This window comes from Aegilops tauschii, chromosome 6 (genome assembly GCF_002575655.3).
Source record: "Aegilops tauschii subsp. strangulata cultivar AL8/78 chromosome 6, Aet v6.0, whole genome shotgun sequence".
NCBI lineage: Eukaryota > Viridiplantae > Streptophyta > Magnoliopsida > Poales > Poaceae > Aegilops > Aegilops tauschii.
Genome location: NC_053040.3, coordinates 466,218,264 through 466,241,234, shown reverse-complemented (window position 1 = coordinate 466,241,234; position 22,971 = coordinate 466,218,264). Strand labels below are relative to the sequence as shown.

The 22,971-nt window shown below is 46.7% G+C and overlaps 1 pseudogene; it reads right to left on the bottom strand.

Moving 5' to 3' along the window:
* Window positions 1-12,080: 12,080 nt before the first annotated feature.
* Window positions 12,081-12,638, bottom strand: LOC109755973 (pathogenesis-related protein 1-like; annotated as a pseudogene).
* Window positions 12,639-22,971: the final 10,333 nt, after the last annotated feature.

Genomic DNA, 22,971 nt, shown 5'->3' with positions numbered 1-22,971 from the left:
GGCTGAAACCAATAACATTTGAAGAGTACTACATTCGGTGGGTTGTCACCATAGAATAGAAGTTCATAAATTGCTTCAACTCTCCCATAATACTCGGTACCTCCTTCGCCGATAGCAGATACACAACAATTTGTAGACTGTCAGTCGGCCATAGATAGCTCTTTGCCATAGGTACGAAAACGATTCCCGTTGATGTCGTATTTGTCAAATGAACGGACCTTATAGTCAAAACCATTAGTGACTTGTCTCAATTCGGCGTCCATAGACTCTGAATTAGCCTACAAGTTTAATACGAAAGGATTGTTGCATTAGGCAGAAATTAGCGATGAAATGAAATGGTCTAATAGAAATTACCGTTTGTTTGAACCAAGAGATGAAACCGGGATAGCCGCCTCCTTGCTTTGCGAGAAGCTCATACTCTTTGACGGAATCCTTTTGGATCACCGCTCCATACGAGAATATGGCGACGTATTGACTGTATGAAATTTCCAGGAATAAGAGCAGTTCAAAGGAAATAGAAGTTGCGAAACAATGTACCGAGAACTTACTCGATGTACGGCCGCACTTCTGTCAGGTTGTTGAAGATATACAACGTAATGGTCCGCCATTCTTCGTTATCCAAAGATACTGGTCTTGACTATAAGCATGTCTTTGAAGTAAGGCAGATCCCATAAGCATGTCTTGTGAGTCCAGGCGTGCTTAGAATTATACCCCTTGAAGTACCCTGGACGCTCTGGATCTGGCTTGAGAACGTTTAACTGATCCAGGGTCTAATGGCTTGTCAACGCAGGTGGTGCAGAGTTTTTGACAACTCTACCTCTGATGAAGTTCTTCTTGTCTTCCCTGAACTTATGGAGAGGATCCAGGAACTATCTATGCATGTCGAAGCAAGAAAACTTGCGACCGACCTGAAGCCAACGAAACTCAAGAGCTCCCTTGCATGTGGGGCACGGGAACCTTCCATGCACACACCAGCCAACGAATAGCGCATACGCCGGCAAGTCATGCGTCGAGTACATGTACCAGACACGCATTATGAAGTTCTGTTTGCTATAGGCGTCGTATGTCTTGAACCCATTATCCCAGGCTTCTTGCAATTCATCCTTAAGCGGCTGCATGTACACATTCATATTTTTCCCCAGATAGTTGGGCCCTGGAATTATCAACGTCAGGAAAATGTTCTTTCTTTGCATAATCTATCCGGGGGGAGATTGAGTGGAAAGACAAATACGGGCCAACAACTGTATTGGGCTGCCGTCAGACACACTGAACCCATCCGTGCTGATGCCGACTCGAGGATGCCTCGGATCTGCCACTTTCTCAGCATGTATTTCATCAAACTTTTTCCACGCAACACCATCCGATGTGTGTACGATCATCAGATTCCCATCTGCATCTAGTGTGGTTCTTTTGCCCGTTTTGTGCCATGTCATCTGTCCGTCTCTTCGACCATGAAAAGACGTTAAAGTCTTGGTACGATTGGCATATACCGAAGAACACTAACGGGGATTTTGATCTGTGTCTTCTCACCCATACCGTTGTCTAACACAACATACCTGGAAGACTTGCAAATGGGACAATAGTTCAAGTCCGCATGGTCAAGCCTAAATAAGACACATCCTTTCTCACAGGCATGTATCTTCTCATAGGGCATCTTCAGTGCATGGAGGATTTTGTCCGACTGGTACAGGTTTGCAGGCATTACATGGCCTTTGGGTAGAAAGCGTCCAAACACTATCATCATTGCGTCGTAGCATTCTCTGCCCAAGTTGAACTGAGCCTTCGGAGCCATTACTTGTGAGATGGCATTCAACTGACAAAGCTCAGTGTGCTCGTGGAGCGGACGTTTTGAAGACTCCAACATTTCATTGAAGGCCTTTACAGATTCCTCCATCTCCTCGTCCGAATCCCGAGCATCATCGAAGTCTTGCACCATGTTTTCCATCCCGGTACCATCCTCGTCGGTGCGGCGACGATCCACCTCAGCTCGGTCACGTTGGGCAGACTCACCATGATATGTCCACACCGTATAATCGGGCGTAAAACCACTCTTCTGCAGGTGTTTACCCATTTCAGCCTCTGTCCTCTTTTCCCAATTGCCGCACCGTAAACAGGGGCACCAGGTTTTCCTCTGGCCATTTGCAAATGCGGCTTGCACAAACCCCTTGGTTTTTGTGAACCATTCAGTGCTCCATTTCTTCTGACCAGTGTGACCGGTGTACATCCACGCACGATCACTCATCTTGACTTTCAGAGCTACTGGACACACAACAAATATATATATATATATATATAATTCACCATGTATATATTCATCAGTTGATCTACTTTGTCAATTTTATTACGTCCATGCAACCTACACTCTAATAGGTAATGATAGGTCCTAATCCCACCCGAGTATGTGTAGATTGGGTTCATTTTCCCATGCCATGCTCCGGATCCGACGCAAAATTTCGGCAGCACCTCCCCGCTGTTCTCATGATACACGTCTCTGCAATAAACAGAGAGGATGTGTACCCGGAGAACAATAGGGGAGGCACTGACAAAATTTATGCGTCGGATCCGGAGCAAAGCATATGGGAAAACGAACCCAATCTACACATACTCGGGCTGTCCATGGATAGCGTTGGACAATTCGAAAGAATCACGGTTATAAATATGCAAATGCATGCATATTTATAACTATAACGCTTTCGAACGGGAGACACATATTGGTTACGCATACTGATGATTCAACACAGATATATAGCTAGCTATCAAGTTTCATCGGCATGAACACCGGAACAGAGCAAATAATTAAGGGGGGAGGAGGACATGTCATTTGTGCTCACCCACGAACGAAGGGGCAGAGCTCGTCAAATGCACGGGGAGGTCGTCGAACACCAAACCTCGCAGCGATGAAACAACTTCACATTTAAATCTACCCGATCAACACAATTATATATGATGTTTTTCATAACAAAATCGAAAAATATATGACCTAACTCATAATTCCCAAATATATGACCCCGTCGGCCTCTGGTGTCGTGGGTGTCGTGTCGGGGTCGGGGTACCGTGTCGGGGTCGGGGTGCTGTTTCGGGGTCGGGGTGTCGGGGTGGTCGGGGTCGGGGTGTGGTGTCAGGGTGTCGAGGGTCGGGGTGTCGGGGTGGCGTGTCGGGGTGTCAGGGTGTCGGGGTCGGGGTTGGGGTGTGGTGTCAGGCTGTCGGGGTGTCAGGGTGTCGGGGTGTCGGGGTCGGGGTGTCGGGGTGTCAGGGTATCTTTTTCTTCTTCTTCTTCTTCTTCTTCTTCTTCTTCTTCTTCTTCTTCTTCTTCTTCTTCTTCTTCCTTTTTCCTGTTTTTTTCTTTTCTTCTTCTTCTCTTCTTCTTATTATTTTCTTCTTCTTCTTCTTCTCCTTTTTCCTCTTCTTCTTCTTCTTTTCTTCTTCTTTTCTTCTTCTTCTTCTTCTTCTTCTTCTTCTTCTTCTTCTTCTTCTTCTTCTTCTTCTTCTTCTTCTTCTTCTTCTTCTTCTTCTTCTTCTTCTTCTTCTTCTTCTTCTTCTTCTTCTCCTCCTCCTCTTCCTCCCTCCTCCTCTTCCTCTTCCTCTTCTTTCTTCCTCCTCTTCTTCTTCTTCTTCATCATCTTCTTCTTCTTTCTTCTTCTTCTTTTCTTTCTTCTTCTCCCTCCACCTCTTCCTCCCTCCTCCTACTCCTTCTACTCTTCTTATTCTTCTAAACTAAAACTAAAACTAATCTAAAATAAACTAAACTAAAACTAAAACTAAAACTAAAACTAAAGTAAAACTATAACTAAAACAGAAACTAAATTAACTAAAAGTAACTAAAACAAACTAAACTAAAAAAGGGGGGAAGATCACTCACCTGCGCAGGGGATCGCCGGTGGAGGGGGAGGCGGCGGCCCGGTGGAGGGGGAGGCCGCGGAGGGTGGGGGCGGCGGCGGCCCGGTGGAGGGGAGTCCGTGGCGGGTGGGGGCAGCGGCGGCCTGGTGGAGGGGGAGGCCACGGCGGGTGGGGGCGGCGGCGACCCGGTGGAGGGGGAGGCCGCGGCGGGACGGTGCGGGGACGGCCACGCAGGGGAGGGGAGGGGGCGGCTGGCCGGCGTGGAAGGGGCGCCGCAGGGGAGGGGTGCGGGGCGACGGGGCGAGGGGGCGGCGGCGGGTGGTGGGCGACGGGGCAAGGGGGGCGGCGGGTGGTCGGCGCGACGGGGCGAGAGGCGGTGGGTGGGCGGGTGGCGGCGGCGGGTGGTGGGGGTGGCGGCGGGTGGCTGGTGGCGGGGCGGCGGCGGGTGGCGGTGGTCGTCGTGGTGGGGAGGACAGAAAGAGAGAGAGGGAGGGAGCGGGGTGGGGGGACGGCCGTTAGTTAGGTTATCCCTTTGCCGTCTGCCCCCCTTTGCCGTCCGCTTTTTTGCTCTTTGCCGTCTGCTAGCAGACGGCAAAGAGGGGGGCCATTAGGTTTTTTTCTAAACAGCTCGTTAGTGGGGCCCACCTCTCTCTTTGCCGTCCGCCAGCAGACGGCAAAGATTCTTTGCCGTCCGCTAGCAGACGGCAAAGAATTGGCTGATGGCAAAGACATTCTTTCCCATCAGCTAGTTCTTTGCCGTCCCTTTTTTGCAAGCTAATGGCAAAGACCTTCTTTGCCGTCCGCCAGCAGACGACAAAGAATAGGCGGACGGCAAATAAGCAAATTCCAGTAGTGAATGGGCCTCTGTTGGGTCGTGCCACGTGTCGACGTATCATAGGCGCCTCCCGTCCAATGAATGGATGACATCTGTCCCAACGGTGAGTGATACATCTCCAACGTATCTATCATTTTTTATTGTTCCATGCTATTATATTATCCATCTAGGATGTTTTATATGCATTTATATGCTATTTTATATGAATTTTGGGACTAACCTATTAACCTAGAGCCACTGCCAGTTTCTGTTTTTTCCTTGTTTTTGAGTTTTACAGAAAAGGAATACCAAACGGAGTCCAATTGACGTGCCAATTTTTGATGATTTTTTATGGACCAAAAGAAGCCCCAGGAGTAAAAGAGTTGGGCAAGAAGAGTCCCGGGCTGCCCACGAGGATGGGGGGCGCGCCCTACCCCCCTGGGCGCGCCCCCTATCTCGTGGACGGCTCGGAGACCCCCCTGACGTTAGACCTACACCAAAAATTCCTATAAATACAGAAATCTCCAGAAAATAACCTAGATCGGGAGTTCCGCCGCCGCAAGCCTCTATAGCCACCAAAAACTAATCGGGACCCTGTTCTGGCACCCAGCCAGAGGGGGGGGAACCCTCATCGGTGGCCATCTTCATTATCGCGGCGCTCTCCATGACGAGGAGGGAGTAGTTCACCCTCGGAGCTGAGGGTATGTACCAGTAGCTATGTGTTTGATCTCTCTCTCTCTCTCTCGTGCTCTTGATTCGACACGATCTTGATGTATTGCAAGCTTTGCTATTATAGTTGGATCTTATGATTTTTCTCCCCCTCTACCCTCTTGTAATGGATTGAGTTTTCCCTTTGAAGTTATCTTATCGCATTGAGTCTTTAAGGATTTGAGAACACTTGATGTATGTCTTGCATGTGCTTATCTGTGGTGACAATGGGATATTCACGTGATCCACTTGATGTATGTTTTGGTGATGAACTTGCGAGTTCCGTAACCTCGTGAACTTATGCATAGGGATTGGCACACGGTTTCGTCTTGACTCTCCGGTAGAAACTTTGGGGCACTCTTTGAAGTTCTTTGTGTTGGTTGAATAGATGAATCTGAGATTGTGTGATGCATATCGTATAATCATACCCATGGATACTTGAGGTGACATTGGAGTATCTAGGTGACATTAGGGTTTTGGTTGATTTGTGTCTTAAGGTGTTATTCTAGTACGAACTCTAGGATAGATCGAACGGAAGGAATAGCTTCGTGTTATTTTACTACGGACTCTTGAATACATCGATCAGAAAGAATAACTTTGAGGTGGTTTCGTACCCTACAATAATCTCTTTGTTTGTTCTCCGCTATTAGTGACTTTGGAGTGACTCTTGGTTGCATGTTGAGGGATTGTTATATAATCCAATTATGTTATTATTGTTGAGAGAACTTGCACTAGTGAAAGTATGAACCCTAGGCCTTGTTACCTTGCTATTTTTATATTTTCAGATTACAAAAACCTATATCTACCATCCGTATTGCACTTGTATCACCATCTCTTCGCCGAACTAGTGCACCTATACAAATTACCATTGTATTGGGTGTGTTGGGGACACAAGAGACTCTTTGTTATTTGGTTGCAGGGTTGTTTGAGATAGACCATCTTCATCCTACGCCTCCCACGGATTGACAAACCTTAGGTCATCCACTTGAGGGAAATTTGCTACTGTCCTACAAACCTCTGCACTTGGAGGCCCAACAATGTCTACAAGAAGAAGGTTGCGTAGTAGACATCAGTGCCCGCGTACTCCGACTTGACGGCCGCCACCCGCCTTCTTTGCCTTCTCCGGCCCTCCTACGCCCGCCGCCCAAGGAGACGACGGGGAGCGCCCCGATGGAGAGCTTGACGAGGAAGGCCCTCGGCAGGGCGCGTGGCCGAGGGAAGGGTGACACGGTCAGTCGGAGTCGGAGTCGGCGTCCCGCCGCTCGACTCCCTCGTCGCCGCTATCGCTGTCCTCCTCGTCACTCCCGCTTGAGGAGGAATCTTCATCGTCGGAGGAGCTCTCCATGCAGCACTTTAGGCGAGTTCCAAGATCTCCGAAGACCTTGACGGAGAGCAGGCCGCCCTCCATTAACTTGAAGTAGAGGACGAGCCCCGCCGTCAGGCTATGGATGCGCAAATGTCTTCCATCCGCGACGGAGGTACATAACATGAGGAGCGGGGAACTCGACGTCAACCCGCGTGCCGCCGTTCCCGCAGCCCCTCATGTGCAATCTGAGGGTCTCGGGCGGATCGAGCTCCATTTCCCGAGAAAATGGGGTAGGGAGACGGAGACGACGACGCGGTGGCTGGCGCAGCTTGATGAAGAACTCCCGAGGCTGGTCCCCGACGTGGCCCTCCATCACGGGCGGCATCGCTGGCGGAGGCACGGCCATCGCGCCGCCTCGTCCCCCGACCGCTGCGGCGACCTCGGCCTCGCGCCCTCCCCCTTCCTCTCGTGGCTGGCTCCGCCGCTGCGAGCTCGTGGGAAGGAGGAACGTGCTGTCGAGCAGCGACCCTCACCCCCATCGTTGAAGGGCCTGCGCCCCCTCTCGCCATGACGGGTGGAAGGAAGGAGTGGAAGTGGAAGAAGATGGATGCTGGGAGAACGTGGGATGACATACCCCTCCCCCTCCTTATAAAGGCGCCGGGTCGAGGCTCGGCCGCCCCACTCGACCAATCCAGCCATCGGAGGCGCAGGGAATCAGGACCGACTCGCTGCCCCAATCGGCGACGGCCCGGTTTCCCACCTCCATCGCCTGCAACCTGCATGGGGGACGCGTGGCGAGCGACCAGGATCGAGGGGACGGGTGAGGCGACCGTTCCCGATCCCGTGATCGTGGGGGCGCGGGCGCCTTGAAGACCGCAACCCGAGTCCACTCAGTAAATAAGCCGCGCCTCTGCACCTCCCTCTTTTTCTTATGTGGAAGGCGTGGGCCGCCTCTTTACTGTGATGTAACGCATGCATGCGGGAACCTCCCCACGCATGACCCCCACGTCACACATCACCCTCCACGTTGCGCATTCAACGCAGGTCGTGGGGAAGCACAGTGTACGAAACAGTTACGACGGTAAAAATCCGCCCCACCTGCCCGCGCACCGTTCTGGGCCTGGACCAACAACGCGTCGCGCTTATGTGTGGCCCAGACCCGGGGCTCCTGTCGGTGTACAAAAGTAGGGGCTCTCCTTTTGACCCCTTTACTTGTGCACGGGCAGTCAAAGCCACGCGCCGCGACCACACTTAGCAGGGCAGAGGAGGGAAGCCGGAGAGAAGCCAAAGCACAAGACAACCAAGGCAACGCCAAGACCAGGAACAAAGGAGAGCAAGAGGGCGAGGTAGGCTCCCTCGGCAAGATCCTTGCCGAGGCAGCCTCCGTAGTTCCGGCAAGAGCCTTGCCGGGGCAACCTGCCCGATGCCAGCGGAGCAACCACCCTTGAGCCCATGGGTCCCAACACCACCAACTACATTGGAACCAAGGCTCGGGAGGCGCCTCTGAGGTGGCATGCAGATCTTCGTCAAGATCATAAACATGTGAGATCAGATGAGGACCAGAAGACGGCGACCTTCGGCGGGATCCTAGCCGAGGAAATCCACAAGACCCCCGGCAAGCGCCTTGCCGGGGACGACTGCAACGCCATGGCAAGACCCTTGCCGGGCCCCCGGCCAGACCCTTGCCGAAGGCATCAGCGGGGCCACTGCCAGGCCCGCGCCAGCCAAGACTCCACCGCCGTCCCCAAGCAGCTGCTAGCTCAACCAGCTGGGCACGCACCTGCGTAGCGATGGGCGGCCTCTACACCGACTCAGCAAGCACCTGCGTGGTGGCATGAAACCCTTCGTGAAGGCTCCACCACCGCGCCAGCCCAGCAACCATCCAACGTGGCGCCACGATGCCTCGTCAGCTCGGACGCGTGTCAAGGCCAAGCGAGGCGGCGACAGCTGGGACGTGCTTCCTTGCCATCCCCGATAAAGCAAGGGGGACACGTCGGCAGCGCATTAAATGCGTTTGTCCGACGGTCCCAGAGGATAGGCTTATCAACAGTAGACCTTTCCAACTCCTGTGTGCCACTGTGGCAACCCCTTTTTGCCTATAAAAGGAGGCCCGAGGCGACCAAGAGAGGGGTTTGGCTCTTTTGGGCAAGTTGCACCCCATAGCTAGCTCAAGAACACAAGAAGAGTCAATACACCCACCAAAGCAGGACTAGGGTATTACGCATCTTCGCGGCCCGAACCTGGGTAAATGATCCGTGTGCTTCCTGTCAAACCCGCTCTTTGCACAACCTCGCGCCCACCAACTGTAGAAGGGATCCCAGTGATTCAATAGGTATCGTTCCCACCGACAGTCTGCCTTCCATTACAGCAATTCCAGTGTGGTGCCGAGCTTTGTGTTGTCATCTTCGCAACTTGGGTACAACTCTTTTTTTGTGATCCTCTAACATGCGATCGAACTTCAACCTCTCCCTTTCACTTTAGCATTCTCTCTGTGCATCAACAATGACCGGGTGAAGATCATCCTCGGGCACATTGTCCGGTGCCTCTTGATCTTCAGCTTCCCTCATTGCAGTATCACTATGTTCAGGGAACATAGGATAGTTGTCATCATCCTCTTCTTCTTCGTTGTCTTCGATCATAACCCCTCTTTCTCCGTGCATGGTCCAAACATTATAGTGTGGCATGAAACCCTTCTCAAGCAAGTGGATGTGAAGGGTTTTCAAGGAAGAGTGATCCTTCGTATTCCCACAGACAATACATGGACAATACATAAAACCATTCTGCTTGTTTGTCTCAGTCACCTCGAGAAAATTATGCACGCCGTCAATGTAGTCGGAGGTGCGTTGGTCACCGTACATCCATTGCCGGTTCATCTATGTGTATTATATAATTAAGTGTATCAAAAAACATTATAGAACATCATGAATAGAGAAGTGACCAAATTAATACAAGTTCATCATCACATTAAACCAAAGTAGAGTCGTGATCAAATGTTATTACTGAAAAAATAAATACATAAATTTCATACATAGTTCTCATAGAACAACATACAGCTCTCTAGAGCATCTAATTAAAACATGCATTGTAACTAACACACAACTATGTAAAACATTTAAATGCAACAACAAATGTGATCAAAATCGCAACTAAGGTAACAATTGATTCAACACCATAATGATACCAAGCCTCATTATGAATGGCGTATTTCCTAATTTTTCTAAGCTTCAAGCGCATTGCATCCATATGGAACTTGTGATCATCGACGACATAGGCAACATGCAACTCCAATTTCATCTTCTTCCTCTTCACTTCTTTTCATTTTTCTTTCAAATAATTGTTTTCTTTTACAACCAAATTTAACCTCTCGACAAGAGGATCGGCTGGAATTTCCGGTTCACATACCTCCTAGATAAAAATATCTATGTCACGTTGGTCGGCATAATTGTCATAAACACTAAATGAAACAAATAGTTATAAAATATAATATACCACATCCGAATCATCGACTGAACGAGAGCCGACGGGGGCGGATACCAAAACCATGGCACTATATAATAACAAACTATAATAAAAGTAAGAAAATTATACAAGTAGCTATCTAATTCATACAAGTAAGAATGTTTTCGTTTTAAAGAGAAGATAAGAACAAGAGGCTCACCACGATGGTGCCAGTGACGAGATCTGCACGGGCGATCGACAGCGGTGAGGACGGGGACGGGTACGGGTACGGGACGGACCGCCAAACAAGACAAATCTTGAGGAAAATGGAGCTTGGAGGTCGAGCTTGGAGAGGAGAAAGCTGAAGTGTGGCTCGGGCATTTCATCGAACACCTCATATGCATAGGAGATGAGAGCAGAGGAGGACACACCTCGCACACGCCGGCCGGCCAAAAAGTGAGCGGGCAGGGGCGAGCATATATATAGGCATCTATTTAGTCCCTGTTGGTGGCTAGAACCAGGACAGAATACAAACCTTTAGTCCCGGTTCCAGCCACCAACTGGGACTAAAGGGGCTACACCAGGAGCGAGGATCTTTAGTCCCGGATCATGTCTGGAACCGGGACTAAAGGGGACAGACGAACCGGTACTAGTACCTGCCGAGGCCCAGCCGGCTCCCTAGCCGCTCGAACCGGGACTAATGCACCCATTAGTCCCGGTTCGTAACTCGGCCAGGTCTAAGGCTCTGATCTGGCTCGAACCAAAGCCATGTTTTGCACTAGTGCACTCTCTTATCCGGTTTGAAAACATGAGGGCCTGGACATGTTCCATCGCCGTCTTCTCTGCCAGCTATGTTATTTTCGAGTTCTTCACCGAGCCAACAATTAAACCTTTTTTGGCTATCACCAATGAATTTCCCTACTCAAGGTCATGTCGCACAAGAACATACCTTTGGCGGAGTCGTCGGAAGCTATCCTATCATAATTGTACCCAATATCCGATGGCGAGTTGTCGTTCTCCTCGATTGGATCTCAATTAGGTGTTGAATGTAAGTCTGGACGACCCATCATTTTTTTATGTCCACGTTCTTCAGAACGGAAAATAGTACGGTGGATTGAGGATCTGACTACTTGTGTTCACGAAAAATGAATCTTAAAGTTGCATAGCATTGGTGCCTTGCTGGTTCCCTCCAATTTATCTTTTCGTTTTTTTGATCTTTTCTTTTTCATTTTCGCGTCATAGGTTCAAGTTGTTTTCATTCGCTGCTGATTTCTTAGGACCATTGCATGGGCCATGCAAAGCGAGCAGCTGCGCGCACGCTCAAATCGCTAGATGAGGTCCACCTAATTTATTTACTTGCTCTAACCACTAAAATAATCGTTTGTAATTTTATTCCAATGCTCCATAATTTCATGCTTTCGTCACCATGCCAATAGTAATACACCTTAGATAAAGCAACAGAGTGAGTATATCTTTTGCCAACCTTTAAGCCCTAGTTTCTCACGAGAACCTGGGCATTGGTTGTGCTCTTAAAGCTTGAAACTGAACAAAGCTACAACAGAAGTTGCATGGGCTAATAGGGGAACTTGCCGGAGAAAGAGATGTCAAAATGCAATGGCATATTCATTCAACACTGTCTCTTCCTATATTTCAGAAGAGAAAATGAAATTATGTCCAGTCGAGCAAGCATAAGACTTCCCTGGCTCACAAACTTCCAATTCGAAATATATATACAAGTTCTTTATGTGAATCAGATACTTCCTTTTATTCCAGTACAAAATCATGAGGATTATACATAAGCAAGCAGCAACATCATCAAACAATAGCACCCTTCGATAGTTACAAATACACAAATTTTAAACTTCTCAAGTCCACACCGTACTACTTGGAGGTTGGAGCAACTTTATTAGACAGGAAGAAAGCACACAAAAATCAAACTAGTGAAAGCATAATCATATATGATCCCTCTCAACTGATTTAGTTGTAGGCGCCAGGGTTGGCGATAAGGTAGGCCTGAGCAACCTTAAATATGGTTGTGACAGAGTCCTTGGCCTTGGTGATCTCATCCTTCACCTCCACGCCTGGCAACAGCTTGTATGTCGATTCCACCTTCACCACGCACCACCATTCACTACCGGCTCCACCTTGATGTGTGAAGTGGTTGTCTCGATCGCCATGCCAATGCCACCCCCTCGATGAGAGTTGACTTGCACTCGCACTTGTCTGCGTCAATGAACTCGGGCCCCTCCTTCATCTGGTTGAAGAGAATGGCTGCAAGATCAAATCTGTGTTATGCTTTGACCATGTGTACCAGATTGCAGGTGATATGAGTTGTATATGATGCGTACCTGAGGTGCAGTTGAACTGCCTGACACTGCCAATGCCGCCTTCTCCTTCGACAGGGTGGGCGCTGGCGACGATCTATGGCGCGAGCTCGGTGGCCAGGGTGTGCCAGTCCATGACGCCGGCACGGAAGAGGCGTGATGTAGCGACCGACGACTAAATCTCATGGGTCCAGCTATTGGTGGAGGCCATTGCTATAATGATCATGTTAGGTTGATCTCCTCCGGATCGAACCCAACGGTTCGATGGGCCCTTGACTCCCACCCTGATCGGGGGATCCCAACCGAACTCTGGTTGGTGGGCCCCTGTCGCTGCGCTACATAAAGTGGTGGGGGAGCCGGACGCACATGGTATGAGGTTTACCATGCGCCGCAGCCCCCCACCGACACCCCTACCGATCTAGGGTTAGCGTAGGCCGACGGGAAGCACCACCGCTGCCCACGCACACCCATGCCGCCGTCCCTCCACCATGGCCACTGGCTCGGGCTCCTCGAGCCAAGGAGAAGGTATATCTCTGTCAAAGAAGATAAACTACCGATATAATCTCTAGCCTACGCAATCCAAAGGATCCATCAATGGTTTCAGAGCCAGAGTTGGTTTAAAATTTCGGTAGAACAGAAATCAAAGAAAAAAATTCCCTCCCGAAGAACACTAATCTCAGGGCAAAGAACATCACCGGCAGAGGGCCTCGAGCTCGCCGGCAAAGTGTGTGATACGTCTCCAATGTATCTATAAATTTTTATTGTTCCATGCTATTATATTATCCATCTCGGATGTTTTATATGCATTTATATGCTATTTTATATTATTTTTTGGACTAACCTATTAACCTAGAGCCTAGTGCCAGTTTCTGTTTTTCCTTGTTTTTGAGTTTTACAGAAAAGGAATATCAAACGGCGTCCAAATGAGCTGAAAATTTATGGTGATTTTTTATGGACCAGAAGAAGCCCCCGAGTAAAAGAGTTGGGCCAGAAGAGTCCCGAGGAAATGACAAGGGTGGAGGGCGCGCCCACCACCCTAGGGCGCGCTCCTACCTTGTCGCTGCCCCGCGGACCCCCCCGATGTGAAACCAACGCCAAAAATTCCTATAAATCATGAAACCCCCAGAAAAAACCTAGATCGGGAGTTCCACCGCCGCAAGCCTCTGAGTTCATGAATAACCAATCTAAGCCTGTTCCGGCACCCTGCCGGAGGGGGAAACCATCACCGGTGGCCATATTCATCATCCTAGCACTCTCCATGACTAGGAGGGAGTAGTTCACCCTCGGGGTTAAGGGTATGTACTAGTAGCTATGTGTTTGATCTCTCTCTCTCTCTCTCGTGTTCTTGATTTGGCACGATCTTGATGTACCGCGATCTTCGTTACTATAGCTGGATCTTATGGTGTTCTTCCCCCTCTACCTTATTGTGATGAATTGAGTCTTGCTCTTTGAGGTTTCGTTATGTTGGATTGAGTATTGGATTTGAGAACACTTGATGTATGTCTTGCGATGGGATATCTGTGGTGACAATAGGATGTTCTATTGATTCACGTGATGTATTTTTTGGCACTCAACTCGCGGATTCCCTAGGTGACATTGGGGTAATCTATGCATAGGGGTTGATGCACGTTTTCGTCCTAGGTTCTCCGATAGAAACTTTGGAGTGATTCTTTGTTGCACATTGAGGGATTGTTATATGAAATTATGTTATCATTGTTGAGAGAATTTGCACTAGTAAAAGTATGAACCCTAGGCCTTGTTTCCAAGCTTTGCAATACCGTTTTTACTCACTTTTATCACTTGTTTGTGATAGCCTGGCTTATTAGGGATGATAGACAACTCATATCAATAAGGAAACCCTTCTTTTCCGGGAGCCCATTCGGACAGAACTCCAAAGTTAAGCGTGCTCGGCTTGGAGTAGTTTCAGGATGGGTGACCGACCGGGAAGTTGCTCCCGGGTGCGCACGAGTGAGGACAAAGTGCGCAGAAAAGACTAGTATTGATCTGTGGGGCCAGTCGAGATCCCGCCAGGAGTAACGACCATCGGCGAGTGTGTCCCGAGCGTTATATTGTTACCTTGCTATTTTTATTTATTCAGATTATAAATATATATTTCTACCATCCATATTACACTTGTATCACCATCTCTTCGTCGAACTAGTGCACCTATACAATTTACCATTGTATTGGGTGTGTTGGGGACACAAGAGACTCTTTGTTATTCGGTTGCAGGGTTGTCTAAGAGAAACCACCTTCATCCTATGCCTCCCACGGATTGATAAACCTTAGGTCATACACTTGACGGAAATTTGCTACTGTCCTACAAAACTTTGCGCTTGGAGGCACAACACGAGTCTACAAGAAGAAGGTTGTGTAGTAGACATCAAGCTCTTTTCTGGCGCCGTTGCCAGGGAGGCTACGTAAGCGGCACTCACATCCCGTCAACGAAGCTCTTTTCCGGCGCCGTTGTCAGGGAGGTCAGTGCTTGAAGGTATATCTTTAGATCTTGCAATTGAATCTTTTAGTTTCTTGTTTTATCACTAGTTTAGTCTATAAAAGAAAACTACAAAAAAATGGAATTGAGGTTGCCTCATATGCTTCATCTTTTTAATGTCTTTCATGAAAATGATGGAAAGGAAAATTGTGCTCAAGTGTTAGAAGAACAAGTTCATAAAATGGTTGGCATAAAATATTTGAATGATGAGAATGATTGCAATGTTGTTAGTATGAATTCCTTGAATATCCATGATGCTAATGATATGCAAAGCCATAAGCTTGGGGATGCTATGTTTGATGAAGATGATATTTTTTGTCCCCCAAGTTTTGACGAGCAAATTTATTATGATGATAGCATGCCTCCTATTTATGATGATTATATTGATGAAAGTGGGTTTGGAAGAGTGTCAACTATAGGTAATGATCCCACTATTTTGGAGGGTGTTGAATCTTATAATATTTATGAAAGTGGATTTCTAGAGGTCATGACTTTATTTAGTGATGAATCCACTATTTCAGAAGAGGTTCCAATTGATTATGAGAACAAAGTTGCTATTTATGATGATTATTGTGATGACATGTATGCTATAAACAATAATGATAACCATGAAACTTGTCATAGTGATTTTAATTTTCAATTGGGTTATGCCTCAAATGATAGTTATTTTGTTGAATATGCTCCCACTACTATTCATGAGAAGAATTTTGCTTATGTGGAGAGTAGTAAATTTTATATGCTTGTGGTGATAGTTATATTGTTGAATTCGTTCATGATGCCACTGAAAATTATTATGAGGGAGGAACATATGCTGGTAGGAATTGCAATAATATCAAGTTTCCTCTCTATGTGTTGAAAGTTTTGAAGTAATCCTTGTTTTGCCTTCCTATGCTAGTTGATTCTTGTTCCCATAAGTTGTTTGCTCACAAAATCCCAGTGCATAGGAAGTGGGCTAGACTTAAATGTGCTAGTCATATGCTTCATGTTGCTCCCATCATGTTTCAATTCATATCTTTTATGTGAGCATCATTAAAATCACCATGCCTAGCTAGGGACGTTAAACAATAGCGCTTGTTGGGAGGCAACCCAATTTTATTTTGTTTCTACTTTTTTGTTACTATTTTCCAAAGTTTATCATCTAGCCTCTAGTTAGATGTGTTTTCATTTTTTAATTTAGTGTTTGTGCCAAGTAAGACCTTTGGGATGGTTTGGAAGATTGTTGATTTGATCTTGGTGAAAAACAGAAACTTTTGTGCCTAGTAAAATAATTTTCAAAAATCAAAGAAGCGTGATTTTCATCCGACATTTTTACACAAGTTTTTCATACAAATTTCCCAGGTTTTCCTAATTTTTCAGAATTTTCGGAGTTACAGAAGTATAGGAAGTTCCCTGATTACTACAGACTGTTCTGTTTATACAGATTCTGTTTTCTAAGTGTTGTTTGCTTATTTTGATGAATCTATGAGTAGTATCGGAGGGTATGAACCATGGAGAAGTTGGAATATAGTATATATAACACCAATATGAATTTAGAATGAGTTCACAACAGTACCTAAGTGGTGGTTTATCTTCTTGTACTAACGGAGCTCATAAGATTTTCTGTTGAGTTTTGTGTTGTGAAGTTTTCAAGTTTTGGGTGAAGTTTCGATGGACTAGGAATAAGGAGTGGAATGAGCCTAAGCTTGGGGATGCCCAAGGCACCCTAAGGTAATATTCAAGGAATACCCAAGCAACTACGCTTGGGGATGCCCCGGATGGCATCCCCTCGTTTGTCTTCAATCCATCGGTAAAATTACTTGAGGCTATATTTTTATTCACCACATGACATGAGATTTGCTTGGAGCATCATTTTCTTTTGTTTATATTTTCTTTCTGTTATTCAGAGACATGTTTTCTATATTTTAGTTCAATAAAAAGGTCAAGTATAGCCTTTACCATGCTTATTTTGCAAGTCCATATGTTGTTGTTTTAAAAACAGGAAGTTTTCTAGCATTGTCTGAATTCTTCTGGAAAGTCAAAATGTGATTAGATCTTGACATTTTTACACAATTAGTAACAACCAATTTTCTACCGTGTGGTAATTTTCAGAATTTTTGGAGTTAGGGAAGTATGATTCCTCTTGCATTCTTTAAAAACTGTTCTGTTTAGACAGATTGTTGTTATGTTTGCATGTGTTTGCTTGCTTAATGATTCTATTTGAGGATAGGAGTATTAAATATACAGAGGCATCTAGTATGCAATGTCAAGGTTTTTGTAGAGAATGATAATGTTTGCTTCTTGAAATGTTAGTGATTTTCTATAGTAGAGAATGATAAGGTTTTGCATGGATTTATACTAACTTATCTCACGAGTTCTTGTTGAGTTTTGTGTGGATGAAGTTTCAAGATTTAGGGAAACCTTGATATAAAAAGAATTAAGGAGACACACAATCTCAAGCTTGGAGATGCCCAAGGCATCCCTAATTAATATTTCAAGAAGTCTCAAGCATCTAAGCATGGGGATGCCCCGGTTGGCATCCCACATTTCTTCTTCAACAACTATCAGTCAGTTTTGGTTGAGCCTAAGTTTTTGCTTCTTCACATGATATGTGCTATCCTTGCAATGTCATTTTATTTTGTTTTGCTTGCTGTTTGAATAAAAATCTTAAGATCAAAATTTTCTTTATGAGAGAGAGTCTTCACATAGCTACTTAATTATTTGACTACACATTAATCTTAACTTATATCTTTTTGGAGTAGTTTGTCATTTATTCTCGTGCTTCACTTATATCCTATGAGTAAATGGTTGAATGAATTGAATATCCTAAATCTGAAATTATATATGCTTCATATCCTTATACCATGGGGAGTAATGACTTCACATATAAGAAGTAGAGGTGGTAAATTTATTGAAAGTTAGCAAACATAGTATTGGTCACTTGAACAATTCATGTAAGAATATTGAAGGAAGAGATATTTCACATATAAATATACTATCTTGGACATCTTCTATGACTGTGAGCTCCATTAATTATTTTCAAACTTGAGCAAATTAGATGAAGTTGGACAAGGAAGACAAAATAATGAGTCAGGCTTGGGTATATTTGTATAGAAGTTATATTCTTATGGATCCTCCAACATGTGGTGCTTGTTTTTTGTCCAGTTTTTTGGGAAAAGTTTATACAGTTTTCTCTATTCAAAATTTTCGAACGAAAATTCTATTTAGAAAATAGAAAAGTAAAAGAAATGCTCCTGAAAAGTATAAAGTTCATGAATTTTTATTCATGTTTTTCTACTGCAAATAAATAAAAGTGCTCTTTTAAAAGTAAATCAAACTAAAGTGAAAATTAAATTTTAAGAGAATGTTAAAGTAATTATTGAAAAAATTATGATTCTGTTATTTTATGACCAACGCTATTAATAACATGATCATGATTTGTTATTGTTATAAAAGGTGCATTTATTTCTACTTTTGCCCAACGGTGATATAGATTTAATTGCATAAATAGTTGTATGTTATAATTTTGACCAACGTTGGATTAATGCATGCAATTGTTGTTATGATCTCACTTCATTGTGGTTTCAGGAGGGTACCACTTGATGAGTTGCCTCGAGGATGTTCCAACCCTCAGAGGCGATAACTACATTGAATGGAGAAAGAAAGTTGACTTGGCTTTTGTTTGTGCTGAGGTGGATTGGGTTGTGGACACTCCATAGCCGGTCAAACCAACAGAGCCAGTCAGAGGTGCAAAATATGATGATGCTGCTTGGGAGAACAAGAAAAGGGATCATGCTCCAGTGGAGATGTCATATACCCTCGAAAACCAAAAGTGGCTCAACGCCAATAAAAAGTGCATGGCTTTCATAAAGAACACAATTGAGAACGCTATTGTGGGCTCAATTGCAGAGTGTACTTCCAAGGGGAGTTTCTTGAAAAGATAAGGTGTGAGTTCACTGGTTCTTCAAAGATATATGCTACCCAGTTGCTAAAGCAGCTGGTGACAGAAAAGTACACAGGAGGTGGACATGGCATAAGAGAGCACATCCTCAGAGCAACATGGCAGCTAAGCTTAAACCCATGGATGAGGATTTGGAGCTCAAGCCTGCACTCCTTGTTCACCTAGTCATGGCTTCACTGCCAAAAGAGTTTGAAACTTTTGTTGTCAACTACAATATGTCACCTGGTAAATAGGACATTGAAAAGACTATAGTGATACATCTTCGTCATATCTAATTTTCCTAACGCTTTTCCTCTTGTGTCGGACTCTAATTTGCATGATTTGGATGAAACTAACCCGAACTGACGATGTTTTCAACAGAACTACCATGGTGTTGTTTTTGTGCAAAAATAAAAGTTCTCGGAATGGAACGAAACTTTGTAAGAATTTTGAGAATTTCTAGATCCAAGAATCACCGGAGGGGGGCACCTGGGTGGGAACAACCCACCAGGGCGCGCCCCCCTCCAGGCGTGCCCAGGTGTGGGTTGTCCCCACCTGGTGGTCCCGCAGACCCTGAAACTGATGCTATAAAATCCTGTTTTTCTATAAAAAATCAGGGAGAAAGAATTATCACGTTCCACGAGACGAAGCTGTCGCCGTCTCCTGTTTTTCATCGGGAGGCCAGATCTGGAGTCCATTTGGGGCTTCGGAGTGGGGCATCTTCGGTCTTCGCTACAAAAAAAAGACACATCCGTGACATTTTGTGCCGAACAAAAAAAAATTCTATCATACTTATGACACTTCTATGACGATAATTGTGACAAAACCCGGTATCATCATAGATGTGGTGGGGTCCTACTTCTGTGAGAAAAAATCATGACAGAAAATGGGCTTTTCGTCCTGGGCGGGCCGGAGACGCAGCTGCATGACATTCTTTGGATTGTCCATGACGGGAAAAAATCATGGTAGAAGCGAGGGCGAGGAAAATATCGGGGAGTTCCCGTTTACGGTGGATGGTCGGGGGCCGAGCGATGCACGTTTCTCTCGTACGTACACGCGTGTGTGCGAGGTGTTGGGCTCTAACTGAACCCGAGTGAGGCGTTGGGCTCTAACTGAACCCGAGCGATTGCACTGTAGTCTATGCGTTACTGAACCCGAGCGATCGATCGATCCCTTGCTGTTAACTGAACCTGAGTGATTCCTTCGCTACTGCTGCTAACTGAAGCCGATCGAACACTACTGCCTCCTTCCCTGGATGAACAGTGAGCGTTGTTGAGGTGGTTTGTATGAACAGTCCCCGGTGGGGGGTTGGATGAATAGGACCCCGTGGTAGTAGAGGCCATTGCCGCTGGAGAACAGTACCCTGATCGATCGAGCCGGTGGATGAACAGGACCCCGTGGAGGGCTGGTTGAACAGTAGCCGGTGGAGGGCTGGTTGAACAGTAGCCGGTGGAGGGCTGGATGAACAGTAGCCCGTGGAGGGGTGATTGAACAGGACCCCGTGGAGAGGGATGGCTGAACAGTAGCCGGTGGAGGAGCGTGCGGTGGAGGCTGGATGAACAGGAGCCCGTGGATGAACAGTCACGGGTGGAGGCTGGAGGAGGTCGACGGTGGATGAACAGTGGCCCGTGGAGGCTGGAGGAGGTCGACGGTGGAGATGAACAGTATCCCGTGGAGTCCCGTTTTGCGGTACGCCACACCCCGCCCGATGAACAGGACCCCCGTTTCGACCGTAGCACTCCAACACAAATCTGTTTCCTCCGTTTTGTAGTACGCCACACCCCTCCCGATTAACAGGACCCTGTTTCGACCGTAGGAGGTCCGTTTCCTCCATTTTGCGGTACGCCAGACCCCTCCCGATGAACAGGATCCCGTTTCCACTGTGGCCGAGCGAACACAAGGTCATTTCCTTCGTTCTGCGGTACGCCAGGCCTTGTTTCCATCGGCTGTTCCATCCAAGCCGGTTGGTTCCCGATGAACAGCACGCGTTCCGTTGCCTCCCGATGAACACGACGCATTCTATTGTATCCCCATGAACACGACGACGATGCAGTTTCTCCGTTCCGACCTAGCCACAGCCATGTACACGAGCCCTGGCCGTACGTATGCGCGAGTAGGCGTTTGAGACCCCGCCCGTATGTACGTACGGGGCCGTATTTACTTTCCTGCACCCTGGCCGCTGTACGTACGTGTACATGCTACGTGCGCGCCTCTACTACGACACGTGCACGCCTCTACTACGACACGTGCCCTTCCTTGCACGGCCACGGTTCATCTCTGCAACCTGCAGACAGACCGATCGTATGTACGTACACGTTCGTGACCAGAATGACAACGCTACGTACGCTTCGACCAGGTGGGTCCTGACTGTCAGGCACTTCCTTGCGTGCGAAGATGTAGCTGGTGGGTCCTAGTAGTCAGGGGGCGAATCATTTTTCCCGTAATATGGATGCACTTCCTTGCATGCAAAGATGTAGCTGGTGGGTGCCAGCAGTCATGGGGAGAAAACATTATTTTTCAGGGTAAAAAGGATGTAGTTGCATGCATGCGTCCATGGGCGTGGTGCGTCCCCACTATCAGCCTCTCACGTACAGTCATCTTCCAATGACTCTCGGTTGTTGACCACGTTGACCACACCATGCCGAGCGCACCAAGGCCGGTGGACAACGACGAGGCCCCAGACTAGAACGACCTTGAGATGGGGAAGACACGGTAGTTGAGTCGCAGATGGAGAGGAGTGGGAAACTTGACTGGTTCGGGTGCGCGGCAGCACTGCCGCGATGCCGTCCACGGGAGACAGGAGCAAGAACAGAGGTTGAAGAAGGAGCACGACTGTTGGATTAACATCCAACAGTCCAGCTGCTAGAATCATTTGTTGATTAAGTTGACAAAGCCCTGTGTACACGTCCGTTTAGTAGGCCCACAAGTCAGCCACCCAATCTGACGGGTCCCAGCTATCAACGAGAGGAATAATTTTTTTGCATAACAAGGAGGCACTTCATTCCGTGCAAAGATAAAGCCGGTGGGTCCCAGCTGTCAGGGGGAGGAAACATTTTTTTCAGCTTAATAAGGAGGAACTTTCCTTACGTGCGACCATGGACCTCGTGGGTTCCAGCCGTCAGGCTCTCCATGTACAGTCCTCTTCCGATGAGTCTTGTTTGTTGACCACGCCGCACCGAGCGCAGTGAGGCGGTGGACGACGACACGGAGATGGGATGATGCGGCTGTGGAGTCACAGATTGAGAGGAGGAGAAGGGTTATAACTGGTTCTGGTGCGGCGTGGGGCTGCAGTCGGTGGAGAATAACAGGAGGTGTGGAGGGATAGCCTGGCCGGCGGTGGGGTAGCGCTTCGCAGCGATGCGCGCTAAGCAGAGCCGCTAGCCGCCGGAAGCCGGACCAGGCGGTCCCGGCGATGCTAGAGGAAGAAGATGAGAGATTGAAGGTGCATGCCGGCCGTTGGATATAAATCCAATGGCTGTGGATGTCATAATCATTTGCTGACCAAGTTGACAACGCCCTGCGTAGGCTTCAACCTATTGGCCCACATGTCAGCCTGCAAAAATGTGGCACATATTTAACCCATGTTTTCTCCATTTGCTGGGCTGGGTGAACAAATAATTTCGTGTCAATGCGGCCCATTTATATTTTCTAAGAAATCCCAGTCCATTTGCACTTTCTTGAAATACACGAATTAGCTGGGCTCATTCTATATATAATGTTAGGTTAGAAGGAGCAAGTAATATCAAAAAAATAAACTGAAGCGACACATTATATATATATAATTAATAAATTAGCGAGTTATTGCTCAAAATAAAAGTGAGCGTGTTATTATTACATTGGTCCTTAAAATCTTCGCAAGCTTTTGTACGCAATCACCAGCATTTTCCTTTCCTGTGAGTCAATAACAACCAGGATTTTTCCTTCCCAACTTCTGTTAAACATTTACTTTTATAAGTTAATAACACGTGGGATGTTTTTATAATGTATATATAAGTCTCTATAAAATATACGATAATAGTAATAATACAAATATATCTAATGTGGTTAGAAGGGAAAACATAAATTGGAGACAGCATTATGATTCTTATATATAGATAAATAGAACAGAGATCTGCGTTTTATTAAGAAAAATAC